At 48.7% G+C, this 25,636-nt stretch overlaps 1 long non-coding RNA gene across 3 annotated transcripts; it reads left to right on the top strand.

The window, feature by feature from the left end:
• Positions 1 to 11,269: 11,269 nt before the first annotated feature.
• LOC309852163 lies at positions 11,270 to 21,636 on the top strand. 3 transcript variants are annotated; one of them, XR_014305109.1, is made up of 5 exons: positions 11,270 to 11,467; positions 11,690 to 11,735; positions 15,844 to 16,034; positions 19,026 to 19,243; positions 21,272 to 21,636. It is a non-coding gene; the product is annotated as an uncharacterized lncRNA (long non-coding RNA). The 3 variants fall into 3 exon arrangements; XR_014305110.1 differs by having other exon boundaries at positions 15,844 to 19,243; XR_014305111.1 differs by having other exon boundaries at positions 11,270 to 11,479; positions 15,844 to 19,243.
• The last annotated feature ends 4,000 nt before the right edge of the window (positions 21,637 to 25,636 follow it).

Genomic DNA, 25,636 nt, shown 5'->3' with positions numbered 1-25,636 from the left:
GAGTTTTTGTGGAACTTTGTTCTTTCTTCCTACCGAACCGTATCCCGCAGCCCGTTAACAGTGACGATATTTTTCAAATGAAAGAATTTATACGTGTCCCTCCTGGACCAGCCGACACGAAGCTGAATTCGGCCTAAATATTTTCTGGAGCCCGAGTTAGGGACATCACATACCACATTTCCAGACTTTTCTAGAACTTGAAGAGAGGTCGACACAGGATCTTCACATCAAGTTGCTAAGATAGAGAAGCCCTCCTTGTTCAAGGGCACAGCCACAGCGAGTCAGGAGGTACACTGGAGTCAGACTGGCAGGACCTCCCCGCAGCCGCGGTGTCCTTTTTGGGGGCCTTGGCCCTAGCATACCCTCCCCCACCCTCCCCCACCTTTCCCAGAGCCTGGCTCTCAAGCTTCACTCTCCTCCAGTGAGCAGCCCACGGCCTCTGGAGGTTCCAATCCAGGTTCTTCTCCTCTTTAAAGCTTTAATGCCCTTTCCCTCACATGGATGTGAAATACACTTTTTTTTTTTTTTTAAGATTTTATTTATTTATTTGACAGAGAAAGAGAGAGACAGTGAGAGAGGGACACAAGCAGGGGGACGGAGAGAGGGAGAAGCAGACCTCCTGCTGAGTAGGGAACCAGATGCGGGGCTGGACCCTAGCACCCTGGGATCATAACCTGAGCCGAAGGCAGAGGCTTAACCCACTGAGCCACCCAGGTGCCCCCGCATTTTTATTTTTTTGTTGTGGATATTGCTTTTGCCCCTTTGGGCGGTGAGAGGGGAAGTAACAACTGCGGCCTGTGTCTCTGGCTACTACCCGACGGCCCACACGCCCAGCCGGCTCCGTGCACCCAGCGTGAGCTCATCAAAGAAAACAGAGTGAAGGAAAGGAAAGGGGTCTTGGGACAGACGGAGTCACTGGGGAGGAGAGGGGCAGCAGCGGACCCGCTGAGGCAGGACTGTAGTGGGTCGGGTCGCTAGGTCTCTGCAGTGCCCCTGCCACTCCTCCCGGCCACTCCAGAGAAACCCAAGTCAAAGCCCAAAGCGATTTCCTGTCCGGTCTTGGCTTGCTGCCAGCTTCATGCACCGGACATGCGCAGCCGCCTTTCATGGTGGGGGCAGTCCTTCTGCCAAGTTCTCTGTCATCTGAGTTCAGGCTTCAGTTATGTAATCAATGCACCGAAGAAAGCAAAAGCCAGTTATTAATATTATTATTTTTTTTTGGCTGAAAAAGCATCTTTTAGCGATCTCTTTATCTCCGTCACGTTATCCCTTTTATGATTTCTCTCCATATTTTTTTTTTTTTCTGACTAAATAACAGGTCCCAGGGGTGGGAGAGATGAGAAGCAGAGTTGGGAGGTTTAAAGTTTATCTTTATCTCATTCACAACCTACATTTAATTTTGTGATAAGCAATGCTAACATAAAGGAAGAATTTCCCAGGACTACAAACGCTGAGTGTCCACCGAAAAATGGTTACAATATGGTCGCTGCTCCTAGGCCAAGGAAGGAGGCAGACAAAGACACAAGTGCACGTGCCATGCTCTGAGAAGTTTCTCTAACCGGGGACAGGAGTCTTGTGTCAGGGGTACGGAAGGCGATGATGGAGGGCGCCGGGTGGGTAAGGGAGGGATTTTCAGAGTCTGCCTAGTAATCAAAGGGAGGAGGGCCACTGTAGGCCTAGAAAATGTCCCCCAGGATATTGTTGAGTATGGGAAGAGCATGGCCTTTTGGGGGAGCCCACAGTCATTGCACATGGCGGCGTTGTTGGGTTGGTGAGACTTGGGGAGTTGGATGTGAGCATGGAGAGGAGGCTGTAGAAGTTGTGGGCTGGGCCCTGGTGCCCCAGGGGTCGCCATGGCAGCACACGGGACTGAGCCTGTGGGTGACCAGTAGGCATGGAAGCACTTGTGTCAGTCAAAGAATACGGTTACGTCTGGGTTTCAGAAAGTGGGTCTCGCTGATACAGAGGATGGAGGGGAGGGTATGTGAGAGTAGAGGGAGGGAGACCTGTTTCTTGGTTTCTTTTCTTTTCTTTTTTAAGATTTTATTTATTTATTTGACAGACAGAGATCACAGTTAGGCCGAGAGGCAGGCAGAGAGAGAGGGAGAAGCACGTTCCCTGCCGAGCAGAGAGCCCAATGTGGGACTCGATCCCAGGACCCTGGAATCATGACCTGAGCCGAAGGCAGAGGCTTAACCCACTGAGCCACCCAGACGCCCCTGTTTCTTGGTTTCTTAAGCAAATATTTACAGAGCTCCTTTTGTAAGCCAGGTCCTGGGACATAGCAATGAACAAAACAAGATTATTTTCTGGAAGCAAAAGCCCACAACAAATTTGTGATACACATAAACAAAATATACCATGTATAAACGTATCATATGTCGTTACATGATACATATGTTTGCATGTGATGTGATGAGAGGTGTGAATAGGGTCTTTTCAGACAAATGAAGTGCACACGAATAAAGAATGATGGGGTGTCACATTTTATTTTCTTGTTTTATTTTTTTAAAGAGAGCACACGTGAGTCAGGAGGAAGAGCAGAGGGAGGGTGAGAAAGAGAATCTCAAGCCGATTTCCCACTGAGCACAGAGCTTGATGCCGGGCTCGATCCCAGGACTCTGAGAAAATGACCTGAGCCAAAATGGTGAGCTGGCCTCTTAACCAACTGAGCTACTCAGGCGCCCCGGGAGTCACATTGGAGCCTGGGTGGCCAGAGAAGGCCTCTCTGGGCAGATGGGACTGCACCCTGGGCTGAATAAAATGAGGGATCCGGTGATGCCAATATTTGGGGGAAACTATAATAAAATTTTGGAAAGATAAACGTGGCCCAAATTAAAAGGCAATGATACAGAAAGATGAGAGAAAAATTTAGGAAGTCACATTGAAAGGACTTCTAGCTACAGAAAGTGAGAGAAGGAGAAATGGCTCAAGATGGGGCCTGGTGTTGTGGCTTGGTCGTCTGTATCATTAAGTAGGACAGAGAGTGGGGAGGAGAAACATTTCTTTAGAGAAAAATGATGATTCCTCTAGTCTTTCAGTGGCTGGTGGCACATCCCAGGATCCCCTTGCCTTTTTTTTTTTTTTTTTTGGCCATTGTTCTTCTTGATAAGTCACTCCAGATCTTGGGAGAGTCATATAATAGCCACTCTCCTTTAAGAAAATGAGGGAAGAGCTCAAACCCAAAGGTCAGGAGTTTAGGGCTTGATCTAAAGACGATTTGGTTTGTTTTCTGTTTTTTTTCCTCCCTCCTTTTCTTTTCAATTCCAGTCCCCGAGACCACTTACTCGACACAACCAAACCCTCTTGCTCCTTAAAAGAATATAATCCAGAAAGGTGTGTGAGAATAACACCGTCCACCCCAAAGCACGGGGTCTCTGGGGCTCAGGTGGCAGAAGTGTGGAAGGCCCCCACCCCAGCCACCAGCCTGATTGTGAGACCATTCTAAGCAGATCCTGTGTTCTGCGGGAAAAAGGAAAATGGATGACCATCTTAACCTGCTTAGGAATAGCTGAAAATGTGTTTTCTGAGCTGAAATCTTGAATATTTTGAATTAAAACTGTGCCACAATCTGGAGTGTTCTGAAAATCATTGGCAAAATGGTGTCAGATTCTGGCATTTTTGCCCTCGCACCCTGAATAGATTTCCTGTGTTCATTTCGGCAGCCTCTGGAGCTCCTAGAATGGATTATACGTTTTCCCATCGTTTTGCTAATTACACCGCGGCTCGTTTTGCCTCCTGCGCAGCTGCTCGGCTGGGAAGCCTGGCTGTTAGCAAAACAGCTCTTCCACGGGGTAGGGACCTGTCGCCGGTATCCGAAGGTGCAGGGAGTGGTCGGCTAAACCACGGAATTCTCTGAATGAGTAAGAGCCAGCCCCACGACGGGACAGTCTCGGCTCTTAACGGCGGTATCGTGCCATCTTGACACATTTCCAAACAGAGCAAGAGAACAGTTGGGTCACCTCTCCACTTGTTTCCCAGCTGGGCTGAAATTCCGGGGCAGGCTGGGGGCCCCCAAGTCTTTGCAGCCTTCCCGTGCTTGATCCGCAGACTTTGAACACCCACTCTGTCTTCTTCATGTGGGGCATGTGGTGTCAGGGGCTGTTGGGGTGTTATGACATGAAGAACCCTCTCTGGTTTGGGGCAAAGACTTTTAGTGTGGATGGGAGTAAAATTTTAACTCAAACCAGAAGGGTGTGTCCCTTCTGGAACAGCATGGGGGCAGGAGAAGGGAGGGGGCCAGACCTGTGACATTTCCCCCTCCCCAGTTCTTAGGTTTAACACAGAACCCTTCCCAGTCGTAAGGAACCAGCCCTTGCCCACTTCTCAGACTCACCTTGTGCCACTACACACTGCACTGCAAACCGTAGTTCCTCGGCCACTACATGCCATCAGTCTGGACGTTTGATTATTGTCTGTCTTCCCGACTACGTTGTGTGCTCTGTGAAGTCAGGGGTCATGTTTATCTGCTCACTCTATTGGTTGATTGAATGAATGAATGGATGGATGAATGAATGAATAACTGAGGAGCTTGAAGTTGGCACCATGTGCACCAGCTCAGCCTTCTAAGCTGGGGCTAAAGGAAAAGATCTTTTTCCAATAAACTACGCAGGACTAAAAAGGTTACAAGTTCCTTTCCTCAAGGACAACATACCTCGGAAACCCGAATGACCTAATCCTGCCGAGACTTGGTAGCGGGGGGTCCTGGGCTCCGGGGAACGGGTTACCCTGCAGCCCCTCGATAATGTGGGTCTGAGTGAACAGTGCTTCTGCAGACACATGCACAGTCAGAGGGTCCAGGTTTTAAAGGCAAGGCACGCATTCGGATTGGAAAGGGATACGGAGGATAATTTGGCGTCTGATTTCTGAAAATGCGACACGGACTTGGTTCTGAAGCCTTAAAAATAAATGAAGGCAAACTATGTTTTTAAATAAAAAAGGAAACGCACGGCCATTTGGGCAAAGGGAAGAGAAAAATAAAGGCAGGTCACGTGTTAAGCTTGGATCACCCCGACAGAGTGTGGCTTTAATGTGTAGATAAGCAGCCGGGGTTAGGCGAACCGTTTTCTTCTGTGGCGAGGCTGGTAGGGGACAGTCCCGCTGATTCCCCCAGAGGGAGGCAGGAGCGGGGTGGACACCCCTCTGAAGGCTGGCTTATCGAGGCTGACTTCCTTCCAGCAACTTTCACCTTTCCATACTAGTTGTCCTGCAGCTCCTTAAACCGAAAAGGACCTTGGAGTTTGGAGAGCAAATTTTCCAGAAGATAGGATTTGTTTGAATGTGGATTGGAGAAGCAGGGGGAGGGGTGGTGGTTGGCCTGCATCAGAAGATGCTGGATGGGGCCTGGCCTCCTGGCCCCTGGAGGTCTAGCGAGGATCCTGCGACCCTTCTGGAGAGCCGGCAGGACTGGGGAGAACAAACGCGGTGTGTTTGGCTTCCCAGTTCCGGTGCTCCTTTCTCCTCTGCTTCCGACTCTAAACGCTCTTTAGGACATCATTGCATTGATCTAGGATCTGTTTGCTATAAATCCACCTGTGAGAACGCTGTATCGGGGGGAGGGGCTCTGAGGGGGAGGGTTTGTGGAAGCAGCAGCGGCTGGAGGCGCTGGACATTGGCCAGTGGTCTGGGAATGTGTGTGGTGGGAAGGGCACCAGACGGAGAGGTCAGACACTGGAATTCAAGTCCCACCGTCCCCAAGACCCAGCGGCAAGACGAACTCTGACTGGGTCACTTCTTCTTGTTGGGTCTCAGGTCTCTCATGTGTCAAAAGAGGCAGTGAGGGGGCACTTGGGTGGCTCAGGCGGTTAAGCATCTGCCTTGGGCTCAGGTCATGATCCCAGGGTCTTGGGATCGATCAAACCCTACTTCAGCCTCCCTGCTCAGCAGGGACTCTGCTTCTCCCTCTCCCCCTGCCCCTCCACCTGCTTGTGCTCTCTCTGTCTCTCTCTCTCTCAGAAGAATAAATAAAATCTTAAGAAAGAAAGAAAGAAAGAAAGAAAGAAAGAAAGAAAGAAAAAAAGAAAAGAAAAGAAAAGAAAAGAAAAGAAAAGAAAAGAAAAGAAAAGAAAAGAAAAGAAAAAGAAACAATTAGGTGGGGGTACTTAGCAATCTCAGAGTCCATGAGATGTCCTCGCCTGTGCTGGACAGGTAGTCCCAGGCATACAGCGACAGAAATCAGGGAATCGCTTTGATTCTTGGTGTCCATGGTCAAAGGTGGGATCCTTTTTGAAAAAGCCACATGGCCCAGGTGACCAGGACTGTGCTGACTATGCCATATGCAGAGGTGTGTGTGTGTGTGTGTGTGTGTGTGTGTGTGTGTGTGTGTGTGTGTTCCCCTCACAGCGTGGGAGCTGTGTCTGCAAAAACGTGTCTGTTTTTTCTTATGTCCCTCGGACTAGGTTCTCCGACCGGGTGTCAGAGGAGCACGGATGGGAAGGCCGGACGTCTCTGACGGGTGTCCCAGTGCGTGTAAGGGTCTGCACTGAGGAACCAAAGCCAGCGGGTCCTAGCTTGGTGAGAGGGTAATCCTGGGGACAGGAGGGTGTTGGTAGCCCCACGAGGAGGAATCCATGCCTGCTGGGCAGGCGGAAGTTGGCTGCTGCCTCTGCTCCTCCCCTCGGCAGCTCCACCCCCCCCCCCCCCATCCCCGGGCTGGCCCACATGTGGCGAGAGGCACAGAGGCCACGGGGCCTCCGAGCATGCTTCCCGCTCCCAGCTCTGCCGCCGCTCTGGCCTCAGAAAAGCCAGAAGGTTGCAATCAGGAGCTGGCTGGCGAGGCTCTGGGTCACCAGAAGGGTCACCCCTGACTTATTTCCATGTCCTCCAGTCGTGTCAGGAGGTCTGTGGGGGCACAGAAAGCAAACACAGCAGAGGGCTCCAATCAGAAACAGCCCGTGACCTCCTGGAGCCCAGAGCAGGCGTGATGGTCAACTTTCCTACAGCTCCCCGAGGACTTGCGCGGACGCACAAAAAAGTGCGCATCGGGGTGTCTCTGGGCACGTCTCTGTACTTCATGCCCTTCTGCAGGGCCGTGCAAACGCGTCCCAAACGTGCAGGCGTTGTGTGATGCTCACGGGAAGAGAACTTTCAGGGGACACAAAGGCCTGTGAACGTCTTCCCTGGGGTGCCAGCCAGTTCAAAGTGACCAGCCTCACGGGCCGCTCGGTGTCCCCTGCTCTTTTGCGAGCAGGCTCGAAGGAACCGTCCCGAGCAGCGTGGCTCATGGGCAAGCAGGTCAGACCGCCTCCTGTCACTCAGTGCATTTGACCAAATCAATCAGTATCGGGACTGATCGGTATGGGAAGACGATGAAGGGGAACGTGCCTTGAATACAGCCTGGACAGGGACGGAGAGCGCAGACAGCGACCCGCATTCTCCTCCTTCTCTCCCTTAGGCCTCCTGGTCCCTGGCTTCATGCTTGGTGACATTCTTTGGCAGCAGTGTTCTCTCTTTGACTATGGGATTCCTTTTGGAATGGAAGGTCCCCTGCTAGTATTAAAGGCCTCTTCTAGGTCTTTCTGTGCTGTTGTCCTGTACTGTGAATATGCATAGTACCTCACCTATTGACTTCGCATAATGCCTCCAATTTACATGTTGCTTTGCATGTGATTTGCATGACATTAGGTCCATTCCGCCTTCAATGAATATTTATCAACAGTCACATACCACAGGAGATGCTATATAATGAGAAGGAGGACCAAGGATACAAAATCCTCTAAATCTTTGTTGCTTTTCTCCAGTGGCCTCTACCCCTCCCTCCCCCCTCCCCCCTCCCCCCACTAATCCATCGGGCCACCTACTTCTCTTTGACAGCTTCTTAATAAAAGTTGATCTGCTTGGTATAATCACTGGTTTGGCTTCTCAGAGCTTAGCCCTACCTGGAATATATACCTGAAGAGTCAGAGCATACTGAAATTGTACCTGCATGAGGCTCTTTAAATAATTTCTACCAATGATGTCATGGCTTCTTGGGGTCCTTCCTTTCAGACTGACTGAGCATCTGCATATGCCTAAGGACACTTGAGAAGGGGAGCCTTTATTTCATGAACACCAAAGAAAGGAAGAAACTGAGACATGAACCTTAGGAGGAATTTACTAAGGGTTCTTACATCAAGTTCAAGCCCAGCATGAGACTGCCCTTAATTAGATGCAACATGCGTTTTCGGGATTCTATGATGTCTGAGTATGAAGTTAGATAAAGAGGTTCGACACGGAAATCTGTGCCTCAGGGAGTTCATAATATGCCTTCATGTCCTTATACAATCCTTCTGATCTCATTTTGGGGCAGTTTCACTTGTGTGCCTGTATAGGACATGGACCTATGTAATATTTGGAGACAGTTGAGTGAAAGTTTCCTCCATTACTCCATGGATTAGTATATCATGGTCCCTCTTTAAAATGGGAGATCTTAAAGAAACTTAAAAACCAACCTTTTAGTTGGTTGTTCTGCCATCTTGGAATCTTTTACTTCTAATTGTAGGAGCAAGCATATATGCGAGATGGCTTAGGGGTCCAGCTGAGAAGTGGTATGCATTGGCTTGTGTTCAACACAATGGCAAGAAAGCTTGGGAAATGGAGAGAGCCACAGAAATATGGATGAACACGGAGGCTCTCTGCCACACATACTTAGCTGTGCGTCTCCGGAAAAAAATCACCTGTTCTCTCCAAGCCTTCCCTGCTTATCCATGAAAAGGGGACAAAATCCCCTAGCTTCTGAAATTCTTAGGAGGATTAAATAAGATAAAACATTGGAAGGTATCTACCAGCCCAGGGTCAGACACAGAGCAGAGGCTACAGAGGTGCCCCCTCTCTTTGCCGTCCTACCCCGCCTCCCTCTGAGTTGTTTCTTGTAACACATAGGAGAAGAGGAGGCAGGCAGGATGGTCTACATATGGTTTTCATCCGATCAATCAGGATGTGAGGAGATGCCATTTACATTCTTTGCTGGTCTTCTCAAGGCAAATGAGTAATATCTAGCTGTTTGGAAAGAAGAGGTTTTCTTAGCCCAGGTGGAGCCCTTCCTAATTGCTTTGGTGACTGTTTCTGGGCTTTGTTGGAAAAAATAATGGTGCACAATGATACTGCCTTTGAGTACCAGGGCACTGAAATCTACAGCAGTAGCAGTTTTCTGTGTTGTTCTTGTGAGTCGTACACAGCAAAAAGGCAGGCTGGAAGCCCCCGAAATTACTAGCGCAGGTGTGGGGAGCTGACTCAGCCCCACTCTGCTTACTGGCTAAGCTGCAGGTGGGAGGCGAGTGTGTGTACAGATGGGTGCTCGCCCTGACTCAAGCCTCAAAAGGTGTCGAAACCTAGGGCACAGCTTTGGGAAATGCCGTATTTAGAAAGGGTTGGCCGATGGCCTAACCTATTTTCTCATCCTCCAGAATGTGTGAGAAAAGTCAATCCGATGGAAATTCTGGCCTTCCTCTCCTTACAGGCCTCTTCCTGGCATCCCCAACCCCCATTGATCCTGGCTGCCAGGACTCACTTTCTTTCTCTTTGTGACCACCTGACACTTTATCTTTTATTTTATTTTATTCTATTTTTTTTTAAGGTCCCAGTGTAAGGCAGTTCTGGAAATCAGTATGGGTCCAATGCCTGTAAAGTACCAATGTGTAGCAGTAAGGTCAGTAGTTGTATGGAAATACATTGAATTGTGAATAATAAAAACTTTAATAACAGCAGTTTAAAGAGAAAAATCATTTAATTGCCTCACAAGGAAACCTAAGGGATGGTAGTGCAGAGTTGGTTGGCAGATAGTCTCAACTTCATTCTTCTTTTTGCTTCCATCTGCCTTTCTACAGCTTCCTTAGCTCCACCCCTTGGCCTTTTGCCCTCATGGATGTTGCCTCATGGTCACAAAAGAGCTCCTGCAGCTCCAGGCATCATATTTGTAATCAAGGCAAAAAAAAAAAAAAAAAAAAAAAAAAAGAAGAAGAAGAAGAAGAAGAAATTACGTTCTCGTTACCTCTGTCCTTTTTATTAGGACAGTAAAAGCTAATCTTAAAATTCAGATCAGGAGGAACAAACAGTTATTTTCAAGTAAAGTCAATGCTATCTGACTTCACTTCCAACATCTGGGTTCATTCATGGTTTTAGAATCTCTCCCTTCTTCCTTGCTTCCTTGCAGAAGGGACCCTGGACTATATTACAGGGTTATGTGCTCCTATTTCTTCTGGTGGGTCTCTTAAAGATGGACAAGGAGACCTCCAAAGTAGGAGAGAGGGAGAGAGAGAAAGAGAGAGGAAGAGAGAAAAGGCATTATCCAGAGATGGGTTTTGACCGATTTCCGTCCCTATAAGTTCATATGTCACCTACCCTACCCTTGCCTTACCTTTCACATTGTCTGCAGTGAATTTCCCTGCTTGCCCTGTGAGCTCCTGCACCACTTTCAAGCTCCAGGTGTCAGAGTCACGTGGTGATACCACAATGCCGGTGGGTAGGTAGGTGGCTGGAGAGTCAAGCTTACTGATATATTTATTTCAGGGCGGCAGAAAATGAAGTCCGCTACAGTTGCAGAAATCAACTTTTACTGAACCCTCTAGGATTAGATCTGGTATTTGAGAGGGGGATTTCCATGCCTGCTTTCACATATATAAATACCAGTTCATTCAAACATTAAAAAAAAAAAATTAACTCTTCCTTCCCCCTCTCCCTTCTATGTCCTAAGAAAATGGAAATGAAGGCCTAGGAATTTTAAGAAACGATTCAAGGACTCCTTGGAACAGTCACATGAAAACACGAGGAGTTTTACAGCATCCAAGGAACCCTACCCAGGGCCAACATGGGCTGCGGACATTGCTGACCAATCACTGTTAAGCTCCTCCCGCGCACGCGGTGCACACTGCTGACCAATCACAGCGAACTTAGGGTCTGTTTATGGTTTCACAATCGCCCAGTGCAGCACGGTTCAGGAATCCAGCCCCCAGCGGTCGGGGTCGGTTGCCGAGAGGCGATGAAACCTATTTGCAACGCCTGTCCGTTGGGGACGTCTTGCATAGCGGTCTTTGGGGAGATCTAAAAACCGGAACGCTATCTCATTCATTCAGTGAAATTCTGTTCCACTGTTTGCTGAGAAATTTCCTTTGTCGGGATATTCTGTCCACGTCCCCCCATCATTAAGACCTGGAGTGTGGGGTGCGCCCCAAACTCGGCGATTATTACGCGGGCAGCACGCAGCCGGCCTTGGAGATGGGCCCCTGGAGGAGGTATCAGCTGCTTCACTGCAGGAAGCTCCTCGGAGAGGAATGGTTAAGGGGTGAGGGGTGGCACGAAAGGACCCCCAGCTCCCCTGCCACAGCTGGGCACATTTGTGGGTGGATGTGTAAAGAGGCTTTGCCCCAGAATTAGTGATGCTTGCGTATCCCCTTTCCCACAGGGCTGCAGCATTATGAAGCCTGACCCCTGGGCAGCTGATCCACGTGGAGCTGGGCTGCAGGGACCGGAGAGCTCCAGGTCTTCGGACTGTGTGAGAACACAGGCGAGAAGCTGATTCGGAAGGCTTGGGAGGGATAGACGGGGTGGTACTCCCTTGGTGGCAAGGCAGCTAGGTAACTAAGTAGGGGTTAATGTTTCTAACTATCCTCACTGGCTAAAGAGCAGGTTAGAACACGACCACAATTAGAAAGTGCTAGCCCATGTGTTTCGAAGCATGCTTCTCTTCTCAAGGCAATTATTTTTGTTATTTTAGTTGTCTTTGACCTTCACTGGTGGGGTTGTGGAGCCCGGCTTTAAAGGTGAGGAACAAGGAATTTGAAATTTACATGTGTTTGTACAACACAATTTTCATGTGCAAATTACTGTCACGTGATAAGGACTCTTGGAATTCATAACTGTGAAAACACACACACACATACAGTGCTTTTGATCCTGTCTTCCCTCAGGTGGACATTCTAGAGAATGTAAATTTATTCTTCCAAATGTATGTCAGAATAGTCGTTCACGTCTCGAGTTTTTACACTTGCCACGCACTGTTTCCAGCAGTACGCATCTTGAATCCTTACAGCCCTTTAAGATAAATAGTGTTATCCACCCTGTTTACGGATGAGAGAACGAAACCCAGAGAGGTTAAGTGACTTTCTCAGGGTCACACAGCCATGATGCGGCAACACCCAGATTAGAACTTAATTACTCTGACCTCAAAGAGAGTCATCTGAAACCCACTTCACTTCCCTGTCCCTTTCACTTCTAAAATGCAGTAATTATTACTCAGCCACTCTTTCCTTGAATGCAGGTGAAGAGATCTGCTCTCAACAGTAACAGCACTGGTTCTAGGTGTCCCTCGAGGGCAGCCTGGTGCATGTTTCCTGATTGTTCCCTCCCACCCTGGAGGGATCACACCGGTTTCTGGATCTTTGGTGTTTTTTTGTGTCCCCTCCACCCGCATTTCATTTTGATGTTGCGCTGGTCTCTCCTGCACTTCCTGGTCGGTCCTCCGGGCGAGCATTCCGAGGGCAGCAGTGGCTTCAGCGAGGCAACTCCAGTTGTTGTTTTTCAACTTCCTTTGATCCTATTTTGTGGTTGACTTGGCGAAAGTCCACATCTGTCACCAATGAGCTTTAAAGCGGCTGCAGCTCAAAGCCCCTATCAGATTTGACCTCAACACACCCAGTTCTGAGGCATCCATTTCCTTTCCATTCTGGAGGAACACGCGGCGTTTCTCTGATTGGACATTCCTCGGTCTTGCTTTCTGTCTCTGCCTCTCCTCCCCCTCAGTAATCCTCCAGGCCCAGGAAGGACCTTCACATGTTTCTGTTGCTGTGCGGCATATGTTGTGTTCTAATCCTTCCTGTGTTTGCTGTAGGTATGGCGGGTCTCCAAGACAAATTACTGGTATTGTCGAGGAGGTCACCCGGGCGGCGTTCGGGTGGGGGCTGGGGCGGGAGATGGCTTTGGGAGGCACCCCTGGGACGGCCTCCGCCTCCTGGCCTTGTTTGATGGTTCCAGGGCTGGGCCCAGGGACCCCAAGCTGCGAGCTGGCAGAAGGGGAAGGAAGACCAGGGCTTTACCTACTGGCCCTGTCAACTGATGAAGGGGAAGCTTGTATGGGGCAGACCTCAGGCAACAGATGTTGGTGGAGGACCTGCCAAGACCGTGTTGAGGGTAGGGGAGCGATGCATATGTTACTTGACACGGGAGGATTAGAGAAACCATGAGGAAACTTGCCTTGTCCCTTCACACCGTGACACCTCGGGGGAAGTGAGTTATGAGAACAGAGAAGCACAGTCCACGCACAGACCGGGAATGACGGGCCAAGACAGGCAGCTTGAATGATGCCTTGGCTTTCCTCTCCTCCCCGCCCTGCACCCCCCAGCACCAGTCACCCCACCCCCACCCCCACCCCCTTGCTGGGGCGATTGGCAGGCGTGGTGAGATCTTTTGTGCAAGCTGCAAAATCAAAAGCAGGAGTCCTCTGATGGAAGGGCTGCCTTTGGGGTTGTCTTGCCTTGTTCTGCCCCGTCAGCCTCCCCCTACCATCCCCCACATTGATAAGGGAACCGAATGCCGTGCCTGGGCTTGTCCTTTTCCCTGGACTTTGCAAATGAAGTCATATGGAAGATGGCCAGAGGAGCCAACCATGTGTCTCTTTTGATGGCCCAAGGCATGAGGGAGCCCCAGTGAAAAGAACAGAGTTCAAGGGGCTCAAGTCGTCTGGGAAAGTAGGCATGTGACCACGGGAAACTCATTCTGGTCTAAACGAGATCCAGGCAACAAGTGGGAAGAAATGAGCTTGGTTCCATGGTTCCTTGCTTTCCTTCTGTGTTTGTTAGGTCTTCACAGGACTCTACGTTCTCCTGGAGCTAAGGGCAGGCATGAGATGGGTGCGCTTGTTTGCACTTCTCTACCCACAAAATGGTGGTAGAACGTGCAGGGGAAGTAGCAACAAGAGGGACCCTACAGGAGACTGGCCTGGGGAAAAGCACATTCTGGTCATAGAAGGGCTTGTGGAAATGAATTCAGGATCAAGATTTCTTTCCCTGGTTATTGCATTCCTGGAAAGGGGTGGGGAAGACAACCCAGTTGAATGAAGTCCATTATGGGATCCAGGGAAGCCGTGGGATGTCTCTAAGCTTAGGGACCCCTACAAAGAGAGATCAGGACTGTTTATCCCCACCAAGGGAAGCAAACCTCTAGACCAAGTCTTGGTCGTCTTCCATAATTCCAACCTCTTTCCACCAAAGATTCTAAAAGGAACAGAGGGAGGGAGGAATGACGGTGGTAGAAAAAGGACAACATGGGGACAAAACGAGAGATGTGGATAGGGATGAGGAAGGATAGAGAGGGAGTGTGTGGGACAGAGAGTGAGGAAGAAGGGGGCCCAGAAAGAGAAAGGGTGACACACACGGTTAGAGGATGTTGTCGAAGAGACCTAATGATTGTGTTGATCCTGTCGCACTCGGCTCCCTGACCTACTGAGTCCTGTTTTGGACTGGTGGAAGCAATGCTGAGGCACTGAACCAAATAAGGTCTTGGGCAAGAGGAATTTCAAGGGCATACACACTGTGGCTCAGATATCTCCCCTTATCTTTCCTACCGCCTTCACATCTGACGGAACATTCCCAGGAGAAGTTCTCAGACTCCACACACTGTGCTCAGAGCACAAGAAGCAGTAGAGGGAAATAGTCCCGGAATGGAGGCAGCTTTGTACATGACAGGAACAGGCCAAGTATGTTTCTTCTACTGCTTGTAGTGTGGCAAGAGTTTTCCCCTTAGAGACTGACTCTTGTAGACCTCAAAGGTGTTCTAGAAGTTACTGCGAAACTTTAAAACACTCTGGGAGCAAACCCATGGTGAGGTACCACCTCACACCTGTCAAAATGGCTAAAATTAACAACACAAGAAACAACAGGTATTGGGGAGGATGTAGAGAAAGGGGAACCCTCTTATACCGTTGGTGGGAATGCAAACTGGGGCAGCCATTCTGGGGAAAACAACATGGGGGTTCCGCAAAGAGTTAAAAATAGAGCGACCCTACAAACCAGCAATTGTTCTATTAGATATTTACCCCAAAGACACAAAAGTACTGATTTGAAGGGGCACATGCACCCTGATGTTGGCAGCAGCATTATCAACTATGGCCGCATTACGGAAAGAGCCCAGATGTCCATCAACTAATGAAAGGACAAAGAAGATGTGGCCTATATGTATAAGGAATATTGCCCAACCACCAAAAAGAATGAAACCTTGCCTTTTGCAACAAGGTGGATGGAGCTAGATTGTATCATACTAAGTGAAATAAGTCAGTCAGAGAAAGAAGAATACCATATGATTTCACTCGTATGTGGAATTTAAGAAATAAAACAGATGAACATAGCGGGAGGGGTGGGGGAAAGGAGAGGGAAGCAAGCTGTAGGAGACTCTTAACTAAGTTGATGGAGGGAGGTGGGCAGGGGAGGGGGTGAAAGGGGATGAGTATGAAGGAGAACCCTTGTGTTGAGCACTGGAGGTAAGAGTAAGTGTATGTAATTGTCTACAAGTGGTGAGTCATTAAATCCTACCCCTGAGACCAGTACTACCCTATATGTTAACTCATCAGAATTCAAATAAAAACTTGGAACAAACAAGGAAAATAAAACTCAAATCAAACATGATCTCTGAAAATAAAATAGAGTAAAATAAAATACTCTGGGAGGATCCATTCATTCATTATTCATTTTCTCGGGCCGCCCCAACAGCACAGGTGGGAGGGCTTACCCAACAGAAGCTAGAAGTCCAAGATCAAGGTGTCGGCAGGGTGATTTCTTTGAAGACCTCTCCCCTTGGCTTGTAAATAATCATCTCCACATGTCTTCACATGGCCTTTCCTTTGTAAGTGTCTGTGTTCTAATCTCTTTTTCTTATAAGGACCCCAGCCACGTACCTCATTTTAACTTAATTATGTCTCTGAAGACCTGTTTCCAAATGCAGTCATTCTGAGGTATGGGGGCTTAAGACTTGAACTCGTGCATTTTGAGGAAGACACAATCCATCCTATAACACAGGAGTTCTTTCTGGGCTATTCACAGTTCAGTAGGGATCTGACAGCTGGCTGACAGGTAAGTAAACCACAGGTAAGTAAACCAAGGTTCAGAGGAGTTTGCTAACTTGCCCAGGGACACAGAGCTTTTAAAGGGAAAAGCTGGAATTTCAACACAGGTCATTGGGACTCTGGTGTCTGCTCAGTTTCCATCACGCAGAGAAATAGAAGTTTATCGTGGAGGGGTGTGAGGGATGGGCTCTGAATCTGGGTATGCCCCTCTTGGACTGACGCCTCTCTCTCTCACACATATTTTTCCTTTGGCAACTTCTTCCACTCAGCCAGCCTCCACCCCTTGAGTTTTGCTTACCCAGAAACCCAGGAAGCTTTAGGAACCCACTTGCAAGGCTTTGAGTCCAATTCTGACCCTACCAATGTTACCCCTGTGATGATGATGATTAATTAATAAAACTAACCATTTATTAAGCATCTGCTTTGGAACCCATGTTAGGCTCTTAAGATAAAGTAGCTCCTATTCTCTCAATAACTCTCTGTACGGTGATTATCGTCTGTTTACAGACAAGCCAGGATGTTTATTATGTCGTACTGTGCAAGAGTGAAAAATTGGAAACAAGCACATACACTTGCAAATTACACATTCCTTATTCTTAGCTCTCTGTGCCCTTACGTGAGTTCTTGTTAGCCTGGATTCTGCAACCTTGAGAAGTGCCCACTTGAGCAGACAGGTAGGGCCGCGCAGTCCTACAAAAGGCCACAGTTGCTGATACACTCACCGTGTATGGGGGCCCCTGTCTTCCCGCACTCTCGGCCACACTGGATGCTATCAATCCTTTAAATTTTGGCCTCGTGTAGAGCTACGTTATCTAAAACAGTAGCTGCTGACCTGGTGTGTCTGTGTGAATTTCATCAAAATAAAATTTTAAAATTCAGCTCCTTGGCTGCACCAGCCCCATTTCTAGAGCTCAACAGCCCCACGTGGGCCTGGTGGCTACCATGTCGTACAGCACAGCTACAGAGCATTTCCATCACCCCAGAACGCTCTACTAGACAGTGCTGCTTTGGGACAAAGAAATGAATCTCATTGTTTTGGGATCCATGTCCCTGACACTAATGAGCTGGACCAGATTTTCACTGAACATCTATAGCAAACTCTTAGGCACACTCGTTACACAAGAGGCAAGATTCTAAGTGTGTGACAGAGGCCATCCATTGAATGTCTTTATCAGTTTGATGTTTGAATGCTGGAGAACAAGCACAAGAAGGAAAGGGGAATTTGAGAGGGTCTCAGAGAGGAGTCTAACGAGGACGCCAGGTCCCCAGGAGGACTCAGAGCAATTGGTTTGTAGGAGAAGGAGCAACGTATCCTCGGAGCACTAGGGGAGGAAAGGACAGGTAAGGTGCTGGTGAGTCTGTGCCTTCAGTGGGACAGCTTCTGTTCTCTCTCTGTACGAGGCATGATCATCACCCTGGAGTGAGGAAGCAGGAAGTAGGAGGAGGATGGAGGAAAGCAGAACCATGACACAGCCGTCCCCTGGAATGGGAACATGAACTCACTCAGGAAACACACGTGATTTCTGGCTATTTTGAGGGTCCAAAACCCTCAGGGGCCCTTCCCTGCCCAACCAAGAGCCCTCAAAAGGGTTGTAGTTGTGCTGGCTCTTGACCTTGTCCTTGATGTTTATACTTTTTCTTGGCTGGGCCTGTGGGGGGCGGAGGAGTTGGGAGCAAGGGGTGGGTGGACAGAACACTCCCTTCCACAGAAGAAGTTCATGCAAGAATGTCTGCTTCTCAAGGTCTCTTTAGCCTCTGACCCTTGCCAAACAGGTGACTTGAACCCATTTGGAAAATTATATGCACCTTTGAATCTTTATGATGAATTCCAAACTAACCAATCAGAACACAAAGTGCAGCTTGAGAAGCAGGGGACAAGGGAATGGGAATGTCTCCTCAAGGATTTTCTCCCTGGGCCCAAAGTATTTACATTCAGATTTGCATGTGATTTGCATATAATTTGTGTCCGGCTACAAAGCCTGTCTGTTGTTCAGATAATGTTTAAGCTAAAGTTAATTTCTAGAATATCTTTCTCTCCCCATCTTTCCTTACCCCATTTACTCAGATGCATGGTAGAAATGTCAGGATTTTCAGGGGACAAAGGTAGTCCCTGGGTCACATGCTCTCTTTGTCGGCAACGCTTTGCCTAATTAGGAGTTTTATTGTCATAAAATGTCTTAGACGGCAACAAAAACTGGAACAGGGCTGCTCAGAGGGTTAGAAGCAAGAGGTAGGGGAGTGAACTCGGCTGAGTTGGAAAGAGAGTTAGCTAGATAAACCAAAAGAAGGAAAAAGTCTGGGAAAATTACTGGTGCTAACTACATTTTTTAAAGATTTTATTTATTTGACACAGAGTAGGCAGAGAGGCAGGCTGGGGGGCAGGTGATGGGGGAAAGCAGGCTCCCTGCTGAGCAGAGGGCCCAACACGGGGTTCAATCCCAGGACCTTGAGACCAGGACCTGAGCCAAAGGCAGAGTCTTAACCCACTGAGCCACCCAGGCGCCCCGATGCTAAGTAACTCTTAATGAGGAAGGCTCACAGTGTCCCAGGCATTGTTTCCAGTGCTTTGCTTGTATTGTGAGTTTATCCTCATAACAGCCCTACTAGGCAAGTATTTTTGTTACTCCCATTTTAGAGAGGAGTCAGCCGAGACCCACAAAGGGTATGATCTTCTGCCTGAGATCATGCAGCAAAGGGAGACCATCCGAACTTGGCTTGGTCCTCAGATTCCCTAACAGGGGTACAGCTGGTCTGCTCTGCTGTGTGTAGAACAAGAAGGGATAGTTCTGGAAGTAAGGGTGAGGCCAGATCTTCACTTTAGGGAGAAATCATCAGGCCAGGAGAGGGGTCAGGGTATGACATGCCTGCCTGGACGTTCAAGCGGGCAGGAGATGGAAGGGGGTTTGCTGAGCCCACCCCGGCAGCGCAAAGGGGCTGCAACTGCTCTCGCTCCCTGGCTTGGTCCAAGCCATCCCATGTTTACTCTTTCTTTTGACAGAGAATTCCCTCCCGAGCAAGACCTGGTCTCAGCCCAGTGCAGCGCTAGCCGGAAGCCTGCAGATGTGGACAAGTGGGAAGCACTGGGTTCGTGGCCTGGAGTAAGAGGTTGGCAGGAAGACAAGGGCAAGAATGACTCAGCCCCTTTGTCGTCACGCTCAGAAGGAATCCATCTTATCAGGCCCCAAATGACCAGCAGGACAAAGAGATACTGCTTAGGTAGTCTTCCCCAAAAGGGACAAGGGAATAAAGGGGCCTTTGCTCATTGGATGCCTGGAAATAACCCCACCTCCCTCTTCAAGCAGACCCTTCCTTTTCAGGACTCTGAAATGCGGATTGTCCTCTAGTTGTTATTTACTTTCCTTTTGTTGTATTTTGCTTATGGGGTGTTCTCAAGCGCTCTAGAATGAAAAGTAGCCAGCAGCAGCTGGGGAGTGAAGGGAGGGGGTCATAGCCAAAAACAAACCTTGCAGGAGCGAAGGGGGTAAAATAATTAATGAAGAGGGTGGAGACCACCAGTTAGCATTGGCAGAGGCAGTGTGAGAAACTTCCCCGTGCCCGGGCATGTTGTCGAGGAGAGAGTGTTGTCATCTGAATTAATTTGCATGACAATAGGCTGAATCCTTATTATGCATTAGGGATGCTAATGGGCACCAGCCACAGCGCATTTCCATGGGAAAAGCATCTTTGAGAGGCAAACCTCTTCCTCCTCCCTCTTCTCCCCCTCCCCCCCTTTCTCCTCCCCTTCCTCCACCTTCCCCTCCCCTCCCCCTCCTCTTTCCTCCCCTCCCTCCCCCTCCAGTGCCCGCCCTCCCTCCTGCCCCTCCTCCCCCCTTTCCCTCCCTCTTTCTCTCCTGTCCCTCTGCCTAGTCACTGTGGAAAGCCCTAGCCCCTCACCCAGTGGAACATCCCCTGGGGCGGGGGCTCTTAGAGGGGAGGAAAGGGCGCTATGAGGTGGAAAGAATGCTTTTCAAAACCTCCCCAGACCCCCATCTCTCCCTCCCACCTCTTAGGAAATGACCAAGAAAGAGGTGTGAGTGTGTGTAGTTTAATTAAAAACAGATGGCTTGTCAATGCTGCCAGCCTCCTTGTAATTGGTGATATGGGGGGGGGGGGCGGAGAAGCTGCCGTGGGAGTAGGTGGGGCAGAAGATACCAAGGTCAAGTGTGGGAGTGGGATACAGGGCAAAGGATAGAGACAGATAGAGACACCAGTGGCGTGGACTATTCAAGGACCTTGAAATCTAGCGGGGACCGAAGCAAGCCGTTCTCTCCGAGTGTTCCCATCAGCCCTCCCTTGAAGGACTTGAACTTGGAGTGATGTAGCAGCTCTGTTCCATCCTGCTTTCCTCCCTCGGCTCCAGAGGCTGTAGAACTCAAAGGGAGGGTTTGGAACCAGATCTTCTGGGTACAAATCCCATCTCTGATATTTACCAGCCACCTGACTTTGGCCATGTGACTTAACTCTCTGCTGCCCCAGTGTCCTCACAAGTAAAATGGACATCGTAGTGCCTTTTCCCATGACACAAAGTACTCAGAATATACCTGGCACACGGTAAGCCAGGTGGGATATGCGCTAGAGGTCACCATCCTTCCTTCCTTCTCTTGTTCATTCTTCCATTCAGTGGTGGAAACCATTGTCTTTGTGTGCCTTCACGAGGAACCCAGGTGGCCTCCGAGACTGTTAGACGACTGATTGCATTGACAGATCCATCCCCCACCCCACCACGGTTGTGGCCCCGCCATTGCCACCATGGGGGGGGCGGGCTTGCTGGGACTGGACAGCTCGTGATCTGATAGTGCCCTGTTTTGTCACATTGAATGTAACAGGTTTGTTGAGAAGCCCAACCATTTTTACTGTGGGTGCTGCCAGTTCTAGAAGGCTTATCTACAACGCATCTCCTGGTATGAGGCGTTCTCTCCTCCCCAGAACAAGATTTGATTGCCAGAGTCGAAATTACTACACTTAAAAGTAACTTTGAGTTTCTTAGCTTTGCCCCACAGTGTCCCTAAGGAGGAGAACGAAGGGCATCTTGTGACCCCCCTCCCCCTCCCCAGCTGGCTTGGAGAATGAGACTAGGGGTTTCAGCAGCACTTCATACGTGTTTTTGTAAAGCTCATGTTTGGTTTTGAGAAATAGAATTATTTGAAGTCCTATATCGTCATCTAGTATTTCAAAAGGTATTTTCACTAAATGCAGATTCGGTAGGTGCTAATTTAAATACCCTTTTTGTGAGTCCTTTATTAGAAGGTGTGATGGAAGAAAAAAACCAGGTGTCGGGTCTCAGCTCACGAAGCTCTAACACCGAAACTGGGTGGTACTCACGGCAGGATGGCATCAAAAACCGGAGGGATTTGAGACGGATAGGCGGCTGACTTGTCCTTGTGCCCAAGCTGGCCATCTCCTATAAGCATGTTTCAACAGTTCCCTACCAAGTCGGAGTTAAGATGACGGAAAATGTCCAGAGGAAGATCATTTGGATTCTACTTTGCCACTGTCCCACTCGACATTTTCATCAATAACAAATCAATGAAATGCTTATTAAATGGGTTGATTAGTAATTGGAAGGGATAACTCATGTACAGAGCTTCACCAATAAAAATTCAGAATGATGTGAGAGTTGGTAGTCGATCTAGATAAACCAAATGAAATTCGACAGGGTCAACAGGAAATTCCTGAAGATTTTAATTTCAAAATCCAATTGGTAATGGTTTTTATGGGACGAAAATGAGCTATCTGGGTTTAAAGGCAAGCTCGATCAGTAAGAACCAAAAGTCTTGAGAAAGGAGTTAAATCATTGGATCCAGTCTTCATGGTCTCTTCGTAAAGACGTGTAATTTCCAACTCAAGAACAGACTATTTCCCAAGCCTACCTTTGTAACTTTGTTTGGAATTCGGAATATATCTTTTCACTTAGTGGCTCTGCTATAAATTAACTAGGCTTTGATACAGCTTCAGTTGAAATGTAGCTGAACAACAGTATAAATAATAACTTTGATTCCCATTTGCAGACAGAAAGACAACTCTGGTCTAACTGCTTCCAGACTTTACAAGTGTTTTGCTCTTCTTCATGTCCCGCAGCCCCTGCTCATCGTCTCCTCACACCCCTGTCAGGCACTTGTTCCTGAACAGCTGGGCCCCAGGCAGGAGGAAAGTAGGCGCACTGGAGCGGTCATCATGAAGAGAGACCCAGCCAGGAAGGGAGGCGGCAGAAAGGGAGAACCGAACTCAAGTGTAGCCTGGGCTCCACTTTGGGGAAAGGTGTCCCTATCTGATTTGGTGGCAAAACAGATTAGGAACCCCAGGTAGAAAGTTATAATCTGCATTTAAATAGATGTCCCATACAAGGTCCAAGTTCAAGACCCAGAATGGGTTCTCCTGGAATTTCAAGATTTAGCAATTTTTTATTTTCCCTTTGGAGATCTTTAAAGTTAGGTCTCATGGTGAATGTTGTCATTTCCAGGCAGAAGGAGAGAAATCAGCAATCTCATGTTGGTTTTGGATTTTTAGAGGGTTGAGAATGCCGCCTTAATCAGAGAAAATCCCAGTATGCTTTGTTTTATTGTATTATTTTAGGATACTTTTCCTTTTTAATTCTCGACACGCTGAAGTTTTTGACTATGGTTAAAATAATGATGTCCACTAATGAAGTCATCTCATTAGAGCTGCTCTCCTGGTTACATGGGTATTGATGTTTCTTCTTTACCGACTGAATGCTTGTGTCCCTCCCCGCATCCCGCCCCGCTGCCACCGCCCAACCCCCACCCCCTTCCCCAATCCATACGTTGAAGTCCGAACATATGAAGGAGATGGTTTTAAGAGCTGGGGACTTTGGGAGGTGACTAGGTCATGAGGGTGAAGTCCTCATGAAGAGAATTAGTGCCCTTGTAAAAGAGACCCAGAAGCTCCCTAGCCCCCGTCTGCCCTATGGGGGCACAGCAAAAAAACAGCATCTATGAACCAGAAAGTGGACTCTCACCAGACACAGAATTCGCTGGAGCTTTGATCTTGAAATTCCCAGCCCTGAGAAGTATGAGATATGGATTTCTGTTATTGGGCTGTTCGGTTACAGCAGCCCGTAGGGGCTAAGAGAGTTTCCCAGCCATGACAGGATGAACCAGACAAAAGGATAGGAACTAGCTAGGCGAGAACACTGACCCCTTTTGGAGCATTGCTTTCCTTCTTTCTGAGTCTTCTGAAAGAATGGAGTTTTAAAAAATTCTAGTTCACGTGCCTATATTACACTGGGGTAGGGCTTCCTCCTCATGGCCAATTCTATTTCCCATTTGGACTTCTTCCTGTCTCTCTAGTTTCAAAGAGATCCTAGTTCTGAGACTCAAGGAACCTTTCTAAGCGTTTCTTAATGTAAAGGAGTTTGGACATGAACTTGAATGGCCATTGAGCTGATTTTCCAGCTGAGAGGAGATGGTTAATTGTATGCTGTCCATAGGAGTCTTAAAAATCTGTCTGGCCAAGTTAATAGCTGCTTGAAATTTATGACTTGAGACCACTGTGTGGGGATAAGGAACTCAGAGCCCCAGCAACTCAGGGTAACAATCCCTTAGGTAGAAAATAGAGCCCAGTGGGCAGATCACGCAGCCCTATACACGGAGATGATCAAAAGTAAACATGGCCCAGGTTTAGCATCTCTGGGGGCATTGTGTTCTTTCCTACTGGGAAAGCATCTGTTTGTTCAAACCACATGCGGTCAGTTGAGAGTTAGGCTAAGATGCCAAGGTTATACGATGGTGTGCTTTTATGCTGTAGCAAGGGGACCTCTGCACCACTCTCAGGAATCAGTCCCCTGCGATGGTGTTTTGTTCTCACAACAGAAAGGTAAGCAGGAATGTATTGTACATGGATGAATGGGATGAATTTTCTCCTGTGAATTCTGAATCCAAGTGCGTATCGACGGTTGTAGAAGGAAGACACCCTGTCTACCTCGGGGAGACTGTGGAACTCAGGGTTCACATAGGGTATCTTGTTGAGGGATGCGTTCTGGTATAATCTTTGGGGGTGAGGACAGGCAGGAGTGGTGTGAGATGCAGCCTCATTGCCCAGAAGCTTGGAGTCCCAGTGAGGTTCCAGTCAGCGGTTTCCTGCTGTCAGGTCCTTAGCCCACCTGATCCTTGGGGTCTTGGTGGTTCTTCTCACGGCCACCGCCTTCCTGAGTACCTGGAAAATGGGGCACATGGGTCCTGCCTCATTGCATCACCGGGACGCTGCACGAGACAGGTGCTCAGTACAAGCTGCCAAGTAGGAGTCCAGGAAATCATCTTGCCTTAGTTCTCATTCTTTCATTTTCAGGGCACCAGGTGAACGGCCCGGCATGCGTGCGTGGTCATCAGAGGCTTCCGCTGGGAGCTAGAGTGTGTGGTTCTTCTATTCCTTCTCTCTGCCCGTCTGTAACACGGTCACGCGTATTTCTACGTATCTGCAAATGTTTACCACTTGCATGACATTTTCCTAGGTGAAAAGAAAAGCTTCCATGCCCTAGTAATGAAAACTGAGGGGGCTCTTCTTGGGACCCCCAGTGCAGCGAAGCAGCTAAGGGGAAACCACCTCACGCAGTGTGAGTAGTGATGATTTGCTCCCACGGAGCAGATAAGAAAAGGCAGTGGCTTGGAGCATAGTTTTCAAGGCTTCCCCAGCTCACGGGCTCAGCCAGTTTTACTCCTTCCTTCCCCTACCATGCATACAATCTAGTTCATTCCATGGAGCCCTCTTCCCCCGAGAATGGACCTTCACCCGCAGCAAGCACAGCTGACCAGATGTCTCTGCTCTAGGGTCCCCAGTGCCTCCCCCGTGCAGGAGCCAGGCCTCCCCCCAGGAAACTCCCGGTCAAGGGCTGGGCACAAAATGGGAAGGTTCTTGCTGGTTTCTCCCTCGGAGCAGGGAGGAGAGTCCAAGGGGTCTCCTCATGGCTCTTGTGGCTTCCCTTGGAATCCTCTCCGGAGCTACTTGATTCCTTCCCTGAGGAGCAGGAGAGCAGCTGCTGGCTGGCCTGTCAGTGAGGTGTGCTTTTCTCTAGGAGAGGGACTACATTCTGCTTCTTGGATGAGAGAGGTAGACTAGGTGTTATTTAGAAAAATTTTTTTTTGAAGATTTTATTTATTCATTTGACAGAGATCACAAGTAAGCAGAGAGAGACAGGCAGACAGGCAGAGAGAGAGAGAGAGAGAGGAGGAAGCAGGCTCCCTGCCGAGCAGAGAGCCTGATGCGGGGCTCGATCCCAGGACCCTGGGATCATGACCTGAGCTGAAGGCAGAGGCTTTAACCCACTGAGCCACCCAGGTGCCCCGAAATTCTTTTTTTTTTTTTTTTTTTTTAAAGATTTTATTTATTTATTTGAGAGAGAGAAGACAGCAAGGGGAATGAGAGAGGGAAAGCAGGCTTCCCGCCAAGCAAGGAGCCGGATGTGGGGCTCGATCCCAGGACCCCAGGATCATGACCTGAGCTGGAGGCAGATGCATAACAACGGAGCCACCCAGGCCCACCGGTTGTTTAGAAATTCTTGAGCTCAGATTCTGGCATCAAGATAGAGTGGGTTCAAATTCTTCCTCAGCCAATCTCAGGCTGGGACCCGACCCCGCGGAGATGAACATGGGTGCT

The sequence above is a fragment of the Mustela nivalis genome (assembly GCF_964662115.1).
Source record: "Mustela nivalis genome assembly, chromosome: 17".
Lineage (NCBI taxonomy): Eukaryota > Metazoa > Chordata > Mammalia > Carnivora > Mustelidae > Mustela > Mustela nivalis.
The sequence above is the reverse complement of the archived record's forward strand: the minus strand, read 5'-3'. Positions and strand labels throughout refer to the sequence as shown.